A 13,999-nucleotide genomic window follows, 5' to 3' on the forward strand; every position below is an offset into this window, starting at 1 on the left:
TTTTTTCCGTTTAATGTCATTTTGTGCAGGGACTGTTCTAAACACGGGAAACACGTGGCACTTCACAGGTTTACTACAGACACCCCCCAGGCACCATATTTAAAGGAATATTTCACTTTTTTTTTCACTTTGATCGTCATTAACCACTTCAGCTCCGGACCAATAAATACCTTAAGGACCAGAGGTCTTTTTGCAATTTCGCACTGCGCTGCTTTAACTGGTAATTGCGCGGTCATGCAATATTGCACCCAAACAAAATTTGCGTCCTTTTCTTCCCACAAATAGAGCTTTCTTTTGATGGTATTTGATTGCCTCTGCGATTTTTTTTTTTTGCGATATAAATGGAAAAAGAGCGAAAATTTCGAAAAAAAAAGATATTTTCTTCTTTTTGTTATAAGAAAAATCGAATAAACTAAATTTTAGTCATACATTGAGGGCAAAATTTATTCAGCCACATGTCTTTAGTAAAAAAAATGTCAATAAGCGTATATTTTTTGGTTTGCGCAAAAGTTAAAGCGTCTACAAACTAGAGTACATTTTCTGGAATTTACACAGCTTTTAATTTATGACTGCCGATCTCATTTCTTGAGGTGCTAAAATGGCAGGGCAGTACAAATCCCCCCCAAATGACCCCATTTTGGAAAGTAGACACCCCAAGGAAATTGCTGATGGGTATGTTGAGCCCATTGAATATTTATTTTTTTTGTCCTAAGGGATTGAATAATGACAAAAAAAAAAACAAAATTGTTTTTTACAAAAAGTTGTCACTAAATGATATATTGCTCACACATGCCATGGTTATATGTGGAATTGCACCCCAAAATATATTCCGCTACTTCTCCCGAGTATGGGGATACCACATGTGTGGGACTTTTTGGGAGTCTAGTCGCGCACGGCACCCCGAAAACCAATCACCACCTTCAAGATTTCTAAGGGTGCAAATTTTTGATTTAACTCCTCACTACCTATCACAGTTTCGAAGTCCATAAAATGCCAAAATAGCACAAAACCCCCCAAAATGACCCCATTTTGGAAAGTAGACACCCCAAGCTATTTACTGAGAGGCATGTTGAGTCCATGGAATATTTTATATTTTGCCACAAGTTGCGGGAATATTACAAACTTTTTTTTTTTTGCACCAAGTTGTCACTAAATGATATATTGCTCACACATGCTATGGGCATATGTGAAATGACACCCCAAAATACATTCTGCTGCTTCTCCTGAGTACGGGGATACCACATGTGTGGGACTTTTTGGGAGTCTAGTTGCGCACGGCACCCCGAAAACCAATCACCACCTTCAGGATTTCTAAGGGTGCAAATTTTTGATTTAACTCCTCACTACCTATCACAGTTTCGAAGTCCATAAAATGCCAAAATAGCACAAAACCCCCCAAAATGACCCCATTTTGGAAAGTAGACACCCCAAGCTATTTACTGAGAGGCATGTTGAGTCCATGGAATATTTTATATTTTGCCACAAGTTGCGGGAATATTACAAACTTTTTTTTTTTTGCACCAAGTTGTCACTAAATGATATATTGCTCACACATGCTATGGGCATATGTGAAATGACACCCCAAAATACATTCTGCTGCTTCTCCTGAGTACGGGGATACCACATGTGTGGGACTTTTTGGGAGTCTAGTTGCGCACGGCACCCCGAAAACCAATCACCACCTTCAGGATTTCTAAGGGTGCAAATTTTTGATTTAACTCCTCACTACCTATCACAGTTTCGAAGTCCATAAAATGCCAAAATAGCACAAAACCCCCCCAAATGACCCCATTTTGGAAAGTAGACACCCCAAGCTATTTACTGAGAGGCATGTTGAGTCCATGGAATATTTTATATTTTGCCAAAAGTTGCGGGAATATTACAAACTTTTTTTTTTTGCACAAAGTTGTCACTAAATGATATATTGCTCACACATGCTATGGGCAGAAGTCAAATTACACCCCAAAATACATTCTGCTGCTTCTCCTGAGTACGGGGATACCACATGTGTGGGACTTTTTGGGAGTCTAGTTGCGCACGGCACCCCGAAAACCAATCACCACCTTCAGGATTTCTAAGGGTGCAAATTTTTGATTTAACTCCTCACTACCTATCACAGTTTCGAAGTCCATAAAATGCCAAAATAGCACAAAACCCCCCCAAATGACCCCATTTTGGAAAGTAGACACCCCAAGCTATTTACTGAGAGGCATGTTGAGTCCATGGAATATTTTATATTTTGCCAAAAGTTGCGGGAATATTACAAACTTTTTTTTTTTTGCACAAAGTTGTCACTAAATGATATATTGCTCACACATGCTATGGGCAGAAGTCAAATTACACCCCAAAATAAATTCTGCTGCTTCTCCCGAGTACGGGGATACCACATGTGGGGGACTTTTTGGGAGCCTAGCCACGTACGGGACCCCGAAAACCAAGCACTGCCTTCCGGATTTGAATATAAAATGCTACCAAAAAACCTGTTAGCGATGGCAGGGATCAGGCCTGACTCTGCGATCGCTGCAGTTATGTGTTTAGTGTTTTGTAAGTGACAGTGATCGATCGATACTGCACTTGGGTGGGCTGGGCAGAGGGGCAAAACGCAGGTGCCAGCAGGTATTTGGGCTGATCCCGCTAACAATGCGTTTTTTTGGAACCCTAAACTGCTGGGGACGCTAGTATAGATCTGATCAGATCAGATATTGATCTGTTCAGATTCTATACCACTACGGGAGGTGTATGCTTTGCATGTGGGTGTTAGCGGTACTGGCACTAACCTAGCGCTGCCTGGGGCGACGCAGTCCCTGACCCTAAAACCTAATTGATATCACCCGCCGGGTGATCAGGGGGTTAAACCTTTATTGGGTAATAAATGGTGGGTGCCCTGATGCTATAAAAAACAAACTAACCAGAGTCACCCGTAACACTTATACGGTGATCAGTGGTGAAAGGGTTAACTAGGAGCAATCAGGGGGTTCAAATTTTTATTAGGTAGTATATGGGGGTCCCTGGCGCTATATAAAAACCTGACGGGGAACCTAAATAACTAACTGGCTAACCAGCGTCACGAGTGACACTTATACTGTGATCGCTGGTGAAAGGGGGTGAAAGGGTTAACTAGCAGCAATCAGGGGGTTAAAACCATTATTGGGTAGTATATCGGGGTACCTAGCGCTATAAAAACCTGGCGGTGAACCTAAAAAAATAACTAGCTACCTAGCGACACTAGCGACACTGATGCAGCGTTCAGAAAAATTATTGCTTAGTGACACTGGCAAAAGGGGGTGAAAGGGTTAACTAGCGGAAATCAGGGGGTTAAAACCATTATTGGGTAGTATATCGGGGGAACCTAGCGCTATAAAAACCTGGCGGTGAACCTAAAAAAATAACTAGCTACCTAGCGACTGTAGCGACACTAATGCAGCGATCAGAAAAACGATCGCTTAGTGACACTGGCAAAAGGGGGTGAAAGGGTTAACTAGCGGCAATCAGGGGGTTAAACCCATTATTGGGTAGTATATCGGGGTACCTAGCGATATAAAAACCTGGCGGTGAACCTAAAAAAATAACTAGCTACCTAGCGACACATGCAGCGATCAGAAAAATGATCGCTTAGTGACACTGGCAAAAGGGGGTGAAAGGGTTAACTCTAGGGGCAATCAGGGGGTTAAATCTTTATTGGGGGGTGATAGGGGGCTACCCTGGACCTAACACTAACTGTCCTGACAGTTTTTACTGTCACAACTGACACTGAATGCATTGATCAGTAAAGAAATGATCAATACAATCAGTGACACTGTGACTGGGGGGGGAGGGGGGGGCGGGAGGGGATCGGGGGGCGATCGGGGGGGGGATCGGGGGGGGGTTTGTGTGCCTGTGTGTACCTACATGTCAGTGTAGTGTTGGTGCACACTTACTTTTACTCTTCTCCTCGTAGTCCGGTCAAAAAGACCGCCCCGAGGAGAATGACATCACTTCCTCCTTCCTGTGTAAACAATACACAGGGGAGGAAGCTTCTCATTGGCCAGGAGCGATCCAGAGGGGGTGGCCGAAAACCAACGGCCATCCCCTCATCACGGAGCGCTCCTGGACCGAATCGGACAGCCGTAACCAGCGGGAGGGGGTCCGATCGGACCCCCCACCCGCTGGAAGGCAATCACGTAGATGTACGTGATTCTGCCTGCCTGTGCCATTGTGCTGACGTACATTGGCAATACGGCGGTCCTGAAGTGGTTAAAATCAGTGCTCCCGCCAAAACGGCCGTTTTTTAAAAGTTTTTTTTTGCATTGACCCATGTCCCCTGGGGCAGGAGCCAGGTCCCCAAACCCTTTTTAGGACAGTATCTTGCATATTAGCCGTTAAAATTAGCACTTTTAATTTCGAACGTTCGAGTCTCATAGACTTCAATGGGGTTCTAACGTTCGTACGAATTTGGGGTCCGTTCGAAAGTTCTGGTGCGAACCGAACCGGGGGGGTGTTCGGCTCATCCCTACTTCTGATTTATGGCCTGAAGACTCTCATCATTGCACAGTTGGTAGGGGGGACATTATGGGGCCTATTTATCAACAATCTGCAGAGCTATTTGTCCTGTGAAACTACAGTGTACCTTTGTCCTGTGCAGCAATCCAAGGAAACAAAATTGGGGACACTGATGGCACGTCACTCTTCTTTATTTAACCTCTTGCCACCCACGTAGTGCAAACGCATACGGTATGTGTGGCGGTAAAGAGGTTGGGCTTTAATGCCAACACACTGCCCCTATCCATCCATGGGTGGCAGGGCTTTCTGTGCTGTGAGCATGCTCACTGCGCGCTCCTAGCACAGGGACAGAACTGTTAAAGACAACTCTAGTAATAATTGAAAAGATTAATTGAACAATAAGAGAAGGATTTTTTTTAAGATGCCAGAAACCACTACTTACCAGACATGTTTAAATTGAATAAAACACCTTTTTTTTTATTATATATGCAAATTTTAAAATGTAAAAGGAAGTTATTAAAGCCACCACATACTGTAAGACAAATACGGCTTGAATAGTAACGCAGCAGCTTCCGTTCTACATGTTTCACCACAGAGGCTTCTTCAGGAGTCTTATGAGACTCCTATCCTCTCCTCATCCTCATCCTCTCCTCATCCCCCCCCTCATACTCTACTCATCCCCTCCTCATCCCCTCCTCATCCCCCCCTCATACCCTCCTCATCCCCTCCTCATCCCCTCCTCATCCCCTCCTCATCCCCTTATGAGTGCTGCATGATACTGGAACGGAACGCTCTCAAAAATGATTGCTATATAATCAAACGTGCGTCAAGTTTCCAATGGGAGCCACACCCAGAAGGTACTTGTTACCACTCACTCTTAAAAGTGGGGTCACTCGCCGGTGTGTTCAGGGACAGAGTACCCTTATCATGTAGCAGACCCTGACACGTTGAGGAAGGCCTCTCTTGCACCTCTGACTCGGGGGCCCCTGATAGTATAGAGAGGCGGCGCAGCAGTGCTGAGGAGTGCCATGAGTGCCTGAAAGTCTTGCTAGTAGCAGAGCAGGTGAAGGCGTCAGATGGCTCCAACAAGCTGGTGAGCAGGCGTGCAGCTGGTGGATGGCAAACTGAAGCCGGCTGGTACTGGTGACAGCGGCAGGTGAGGTATGCACTGGCAGCAGACTGAAGAACAGCAGGCACAGCAGGATGAGTCCAGAAGCAGAGTCAGGCAAGCTGGTTCATACACTGGCAGGACAGATCAGGTACAGAGGAGCAGGCAATAGCGTGGTCTAGGTGGAAGCAGGGTCAGGAGCTAATTGGTGCAGTAGGAACCAATGGAGCAGGCAGGAGCGGAGGTCAAAGACAACTCTGGATCAGTGCAGATGGGGTTCAGAGACGGGTCAGACAAGTCGGGTCAGTAACTGGAGTCAGGATACAGGATAACAGCAACAAAGGATACAGAGGAGGCTGAAAGACAAAGCAGCACTAAACCTGAGCACTGGCTGAGTTTATAATGCCCTGGTTGGTGCCAACATCTGTCACAGGTGCCGTGCACGTGTGCGCCGTTACGCACAAAAATGGCTTGTGTACGTGCGCAAGTTTGCACATTCATATTACCCAATGCCCAATTCTTGCGAGCACAAAAAGGAATCTGTTTTAGCCTGGGCACTTAATGCCTTTTCTTACACCACCGTTCACTCGAGCCGCCATCTGTCTCTGTCCCTGAGCACCCCAATGAGTGACCCCATATTTGAGAGTGGGTGGACAGTGGTCCCCTTTCCCTGGATGGCTCTCCTGGGAGTTGTGATCTGGATAGAGATGCAACATCTCCTCTCTTCAGGTTGTCTCTCCCCTTCCCCCACAGAGTCCTTTTTTTGGTCCCGGCAGGGGATTTACCTTGGTTGAGGATGTTTTTATCAAATAAGTCTACAAGCCACATATACAGCCACCGCCAATAAGTCTACAAGCCACATATACAGCCACCGCCAATAAGTCTACAAGCCACATATACAGCCATCGCAAAGAAGTCTACAAGCCACATATACAGCCACCGCCAATAAGTCTACAAGCCACATATACAGCCACCGCAAATACGTCTACAAGCCACATATACAGCCATCGCAAAGAAGTCTACAAGCCACATATACAGCCACCGCCAATAAGTCTACAAGCCACATATACAGCCACCGCCAATAAGTCTACAAGCCACATATACAGCCACCGCTAATAAGTCTACAAGCCACATATACAGCCATCGCAAAGAAGTCTACAAGCCACATATACAGCCACCGCTAATAAGTCTACAAGCCACATATACAGCCACCGCTAATAAGTCTACAAGCCACATATACAGCCACCACAAATAAGTCTACAAGCCACATATACAGCCACCACAAATAAGTCTACAAGCCACATATACAGCCACCGCTAATAAGTCTACAAGCCACATATACAGCCACCGCTAATAAGTCTACAAGCCACATATACAGCCACCACAAATAAGTCTACAAGCCACATATACAGCCACCACAAATAAGTCTACAAGCCACATATACAGCCACCGCTAATAAGTCTACAAGCCACATATACAGCCACCGCTAATAAGTCTACAAGCCACATATACAGCCACCACAAATAAGTCTACAAGCCACATATACAGCCACCACAAATAAGTCTACAAGCCACATATACAGCCACCGCTAATAAGTCTACAAGCCACATATACATCCACCGCAAAGAAGTCTACAAGCCACATATACAGCCACCGCTAATAAGTCTACAAGCCACATATACAGCCACCGCTAAGAAGTCTACAAGCCACATATACAGCCACCGCTAAGAAGTCTACAAGCCACATATACAGCCACCGCTAAGAAGTCTACAAACCACATATACAGCCACCGCTAAGAAGTCTACAAGCCACATATACAGCCACCGCCAATAAGTCTACAAACCACATATACAGCCACCGCTAATAAGTCTACAAGCCACATATACAGCCACCTCAAATAAGTCTACAAGCCACATATACAGCCACCTCAAATAAGTCTACAAGCCACATATACATCCACCGCCAATAAGTCTACAAGCCACATATACATCCACCGCAAATAAGTCTACAAGCCACATATACAGCCACCTCAAATAAGTCTACAAGCCACATATACAGCCACCGCAAATATGTCTACAAGCCACATATACAGCCACCGCAAATACGTCTACAAGCCACATATACATCCACCGCCAATAAGTCTACAAGCCACATATACAGCCACCGCTAATAAGTCTACAAGCCACATATACAGCCACCTCAAATAAGTCTACAAGCCACATATACAGCCACCGCTAATAAGTCTACAAGCCACATATACAGCCACCTCAAATAAGTCTACAAGCCACATATACAGCCACCTCAAATAAGTCTACAAGCCACATATACAGCCACCGCAAATACGTCTACAAGCCACATATACAGCCACCGCAAATACGTCTACAAGCCACATATACATCCACCGCCAATAAGGCACAGGGCTGAGTGTTCATAATGAACTGCCTATACAGAAGAGCTATATATATATATATATATTGTAGACATGTCACTGGAGAAGTGATCGAGGGGGTGTACATCTCACTTAGGTTACTACACAGTGTGAGATGGTAAATCCAGGATGGATCAGTTTCTCAGCAGCGATATGCTGCTGAGTTGTTATTTAATCTTGCCGGGCCTGGGTTTATATGGAATGGCAGGTAGGTTTGGTAGAGGGACCTGTCATTCCACACCCCCCCGATCCAGTTCTGGGTTTTGGATCAGGTGAGCTTTGATCCTAATTAGCCTGGGAAGGTAAAGGCTCTGCTGGGCCTGCAGGTGATTGCTCTCAGCCAGGGAATGAACAGTCTGTGTGTTGAAGGAAGCTGCGAGCGCAGCCACTGCTGGAGCTAAAACCCTCCCTGCGATGTCCAGGCGAAAGACGCTGTGTTTCTAAGTGTCAGATAGGTGAGAAGAACCTGTTAGTAAGCGCCCAGCCGGGCTAGGTTTTCTTTTATTTCTGTTGTACTTAAAAAGCACGGTGTTGCCGTATGTTTTTGTTTGTTGGACTGTTTATACCACGAACAAACGCCAAGATCTGCTTTATAAATTCCAAGTCTGCTGTGAACTGTGTCCAAACTCACCCTACCCCTGGAAGATCCCCTACAATATATATATTATTTGTTGGTACACTGAGTGTACAGAGAGCATGCGCCTCCTCATCCCCTCCTCATCCTCTTCCCATCCTCATCCTCTCCTCGTCCCCTCCTCATCCTCTCCTCATCCTTTCCTCATCCCCTTGGGGTGTATGGTCGGGGTGTACGGTCGGGGTGTACGGTCGGGGTGTACGGTCGGGGTGTACGGTCGGGGTGTACGGTCGGGGTGTACGGTCGGGGTGTACGGTCGGGGTGTATGGTTGGGGTTCGCTGCCAGCAGATCTTTGTATCACTCTGACAATATTATCTTCTTAGTATTTTGCTCTGCTGGTATTGGTGATATATTTTATCATAAAGCGGAGTTCCCACTTAAAAAAATAAATAAATAAGAGTCAGCAGCTACAAATACTACAAATCCTGCAGCTGCTGACTTTAAATAATCGGACACTTACCTGTCCGGGGGGTCCAGGGATGCGGGATGATCGACGCCCCGCTCGTCTCCCCCTCTGCGCATTTTAACTGTGGGGGCCCGACTATGGCTTCACAGCCGGGCACCCACCGCGCATGCGCGAGCCGCGCCGAGCGCCGTCACTGGCCGCACAGTCATCTGAGAGCGGTCACGTGTCCCTGATGATTGACAAGAGGAGATCTACGTTCCTGCATCGGGGGGGGGGGGGAAGTGACGTCAGGAGTCCAGGCCCTGAAAGAGGCAGATTACGAGGGACCCCCTAGCAACAGCCATTTAGAAGTGAGTAAAAAAAAAAAAAAATTAATTTTTTTTTTTTAAAAGCAGATTAATCTTTTTTTTTTTTTTTTGGGGGGGGGGGGGGGGACTCCACTTTGATGTTACTCATTGCTGCATTGTTTTCAATAAAGTATAATATTTTTATGTAACCCCCCCGATGTCTCTATAGAAGGTGACTGCGAGGATCTGCCACCCTCAGCGAGAAACTGTCACCAACACAACATTCATAGCGCACGGCTGCATGTATCGCTGTACATGAGAGCCACACGTATGTGTGTCTGCAGAGCAGGGAGTCCCTCAGCCAATGAGGATTGGCGGGGTGCCATGACGCCTTCCAGGCAAGAGAGATCAGGCAGGTTTAGACTGGGATGTGAAGAATGAACACGCCTTTCTTCACTCCTGATAAAGAGATACAAAGTAACTGAGATGATGTATAAACAAACTGATATTTATCTGCCGATCATAGGAGGAAGAAGAAGAAGATCTGCAGATCACGTCATTTACCTGACAATAAAATAATAATAATAAAAAAAACTATATATAATATAATAATAATAATACTAACAATACGAATACTACTACTAATAATAATACTAATAATAATTATTATTATTATTATTATTATACATGCAATATAATAACTTGTTAAACTGTATTATTTACCCCTTATTGGCCATTAGATGACCCTAATTAGCTCTAACTTCCCCCCCCCCCCCCCCTTCTCCAATTATTTATTTTTTGCTGCTGAATTTTTTAATACACTCTTTATTTTATTTTCAGTTCTGTTTTAACATTTTGAAAATAAGTATTTGTTTATTCTTCACTGACCTGCTCTGATGTGGTGGTACGGATGAGCTGCACTGATGGGCACTGATGGGTGGCACTGGTGGGCACTGATACTGTAGGTGGTACTGGTGGGCACTGATAGGTGACACTAATGGGAACTGATAGGTGGCATTGATGGGCACAGATAGGTGACACTGAAGGGCACTGATAGGTGGCATTGATGGGCACAGATAGGTGGCACTGATAGGTGGCATTGATGGGCACAGATAGGTGACACTGAAGGGCATTGATAGGTGGCATTGATGGGCACAGATAGGTGGCATTGATGGGCACAGATAGGTGGCACTGATGGGCACAGATAGGTTGAACTTATAGTTGACACTGATGGGCATTGATAGGTGGCATTGATGGGCACTGATAGGTGGCACTGATAGGTTGAACTGATAGGTGGCACTGGGCACTGATAGGTGACACTGGGCACTGATAGGTGGCATTGATGGGCACTGATAGGTGACACTGATAGGTGACACTGATGGGCACTGATGGGTCCTGATAGGTGGCACTGGGCACTGATAGGTGACACTGAAGGGCATTGATAGGTGGCACTGATGGGCACTGATAGGTTGAACTGATAGGTGACACTGATGGGTCCTGATAGGTGGCACTGGGCACTGATAGGCGACACTGATGGGCACTGATAGGCGGCATTGATGGGCACTAATAGGTGACACTGATGGGCACTGATAGGTGACACTGATGGGCACTGATAGGTGGCATTGATGGACAGTTGACCTCCTCCTCCCCCGCCTCCCCCATGACCCTCGCCATGTCCACCACCAGACCCAGCACTCTGATCCCGGCCCAACAATGTCAGCAAAGCTGCTATGAATGATTTCATCTATCACTGCTGTGCTTCCTATATAGCGATGATGTAATTGGCCCACAGCTATCACATGGTACCCGGGCCAATCTCAGCATTCTGTACCATGGGATAGCTGTAGCCAATCACAGATCACTAGTAATCACAACTGTCATACATGTAATCTATACAGGGCAGCGCAAAGCATTGTGTACAGAGATCATCACTGAGCCGCAAACAAGACAAAGCAAAGCTAAAAACAAATCCCCGACCAATCCCAGTGGGCCGAGAGGGGCCGAGAGGGGCCGAGATGGGCCGAGATGGGCCGAGAGGGGCCGAGAGGGGCCGAGCCATACAGTATATAGAGCCTTGAAAAAGTATTCATACCCCTTGACTTTCCCTACATTTTGTTACAACCAAAACCACAAATGTATTTTATTGGGATTTTATGTGAAGGACACAAAGTGTCACATAATTGTGAAGTGGAAGGAAAATGATACAAATAAATCTGTGAGAAGTGCGGCCATTTTCAAGGGGTATGAATACTATTTCAAGGTTTTGTTATAAATGTTTTTTTTTTTTTTTTTTAACATGCTGCACCAATCAGTGCCCCCGATCACCGCCACACCTGTCATGTGACTCTGGACGGCACTGCTGATTGGATGTGCAAAACAAATTGTGAAAACACATTTATTACAATGTTCAAAAAATTGTGGCAAAAAAAAGTCAACTTCAAAAACTCTCCATTCCTCTTACTAAATACAGAGGACTGTCACATACATCAGAGTCCCCCGTACATAGGAGTGCCCCTTTACATCAGAGTCCCCCGTACATAGGAGTGCCCCTATACATCAGAGTCCCCCGTACATAGGAGTGCTCCTTTACATCAGAGTCCCCCGTACATAGGAGTGCCCCTTTACATCAGAGTCCCCCGTACATAGGAGTGCCCCTTTACATCAGAGTCCCCCAAACATAGGAGTGCCCCTTTACATCAGAGTCCCCCATACATAGGAGTGCCCCTATACATCAGAGTCCCCCGTACATAGGAGTGCCACTTTACATCAGAGTCCCCCGTACATAGGAGTGCCCCTATACATCAGAGTCCCCCGTACATAGGAGTGCCCCTTTACATCAGAGTCCCCCGTACATAGGAGTGCCCCTATACATCAGAGTCCCCCGTACATAGGAGTGCCACTTTACATCAGAGTCCCCCGTACATAGGAGTGCCCCTATACATCAGAGTCCCCCGTACATAGGAGTGCCCCTTTACATCAGAGTCCCCCGTACATAGGAGTGCCCCTTTACATCAGAGTCCCCCGTACATAGGAGTGCCCCTATACATCAGAGTCCCCCGTACATAGGAGTGCCACTTTACATCAGAGTCCCCCGTACATAGGAGTGCCCCTATACATCAGAGTCCCCCGTACATAGGAGTGCCCCTTTACATCAGAGTCCCCCAAACATAGGAGTGCCCCTATACATCAGAGTCCCCCATACATAGGAGTGGCCCTTTACATCAGAGTCCCCCATACATAGGAGTGGCCCTTTACATCAGAGTCCCCCATACATAGGAGTGGCCCTTTACATCAGTGTCCCCCGTACATAGGAGTGCCCCTTTACATCAGAGTCCCCCGTACATAGGAGTGCCCCTTTACATCAGTGTCCCCCATACATAGGAGTGCCCCTTTACATCAGAGTCCCCCATACATAGGAGTGTCCCTATACATCAGAGTCCCACATACATAGGAGTGCCCCTTTATATCAGAGTCCCCCAAACATAGGAGTGCCCCTTTACATCAGAACCCCGACACATAGGAGTGCCCCTTTACATCAGAGTCCCCCATACATAGGAGTGCCCATTTATATCAGAGTCCCCCAAACATAGGAGTGCCCCTTTACATCAGAACCCCGACACATAGGAGTGCCCCTATACATTAGAATCCCCCATACATAGGAGTGCCTCCATACATCAGAGTCCCCCATACATAGGAGTGCCCCTTTATATCAGAGTCCCCCAAACATAGGAGTGCCCCTTTACATCAGAACCCCGACACATAGGAGTGCCCCTTTACATCAGAGTCCCACATACATAGGAGTGTCCCTTATATCAGAATCCCCATTCAGGAGTGCCCCTTTACATCAGAGTCCCCCATACATAGGAGTGCCCCTTTACATCAGAGTCCCCCGTACATAGGAGTGCCCCTTATATCAGAATCCCCATTTAGGAGTGCCCCTTTACATCAGAGCCCCCGACACATAGGAGTGCCCCTTTACATCACAGTCCCCCATACATAGGAGTGCCCCTTTACATCAGAGTCCCACATACATAGGAGTGCCCCTTTACATCACAGTCCCACATACATAGGAGTGCCCCTTTACATCAGAGTCCCCCGTACATAGGAGTGCCCCTTTACATCAGAGTCCCCCGTACATAGGAGTGCCCCTTTACATCAGAGTCCCCCGTACATAGGAGTGCCCCTTTACATCAGAGTCCCCCGTACATAGGAGTGCCCCTTTACATCAGAGTCCCACATACATAGGAGTGCCCCTTTACATCACAGTCCCCCGTACATAGGAGTGCCCCTTTACATCAGTCCCCCATACATTATGGACCTTGCTTTGTGCACTGGTCCAAATCATTTGGTGGAGGGGGGATTATGGAGTGGGGGGAGGGGGGATTTTGGTGTGGGGGTTGTTTTTCAGGGGTTGGGCTTGGCCCCCTTAGTTCCAGTGAAGGGAACTCTTAAGGCGTCAGCATAACAAGACATTTTGGACAATTCCATGCTCCCAACTTTGTGGGAACAGTTTGGGGGACGACCCCTTCCTGTTCCAACATGACTGCCCACCAGTGCACAAAGCAAGGCCCATAAAGACATGGGTGAGCAAGTTTGGGGTGGAGGAACCTGACTGGCCTGCACAGAGTCCTGACCTCAACCACATAGAACACCTTT

This window comes from Lithobates pipiens, unplaced genomic scaffold (assembly GCF_037356315.1).
Source record: "Lithobates pipiens isolate NorthernLeopardFrog02 unplaced genomic scaffold, aLitPip1_a1.2 Scaffold_22, whole genome shotgun sequence".
NCBI classification, from domain to species: domain Eukaryota; kingdom Metazoa; phylum Chordata; class Amphibia; order Anura; family Ranidae; genus Lithobates; species Lithobates pipiens.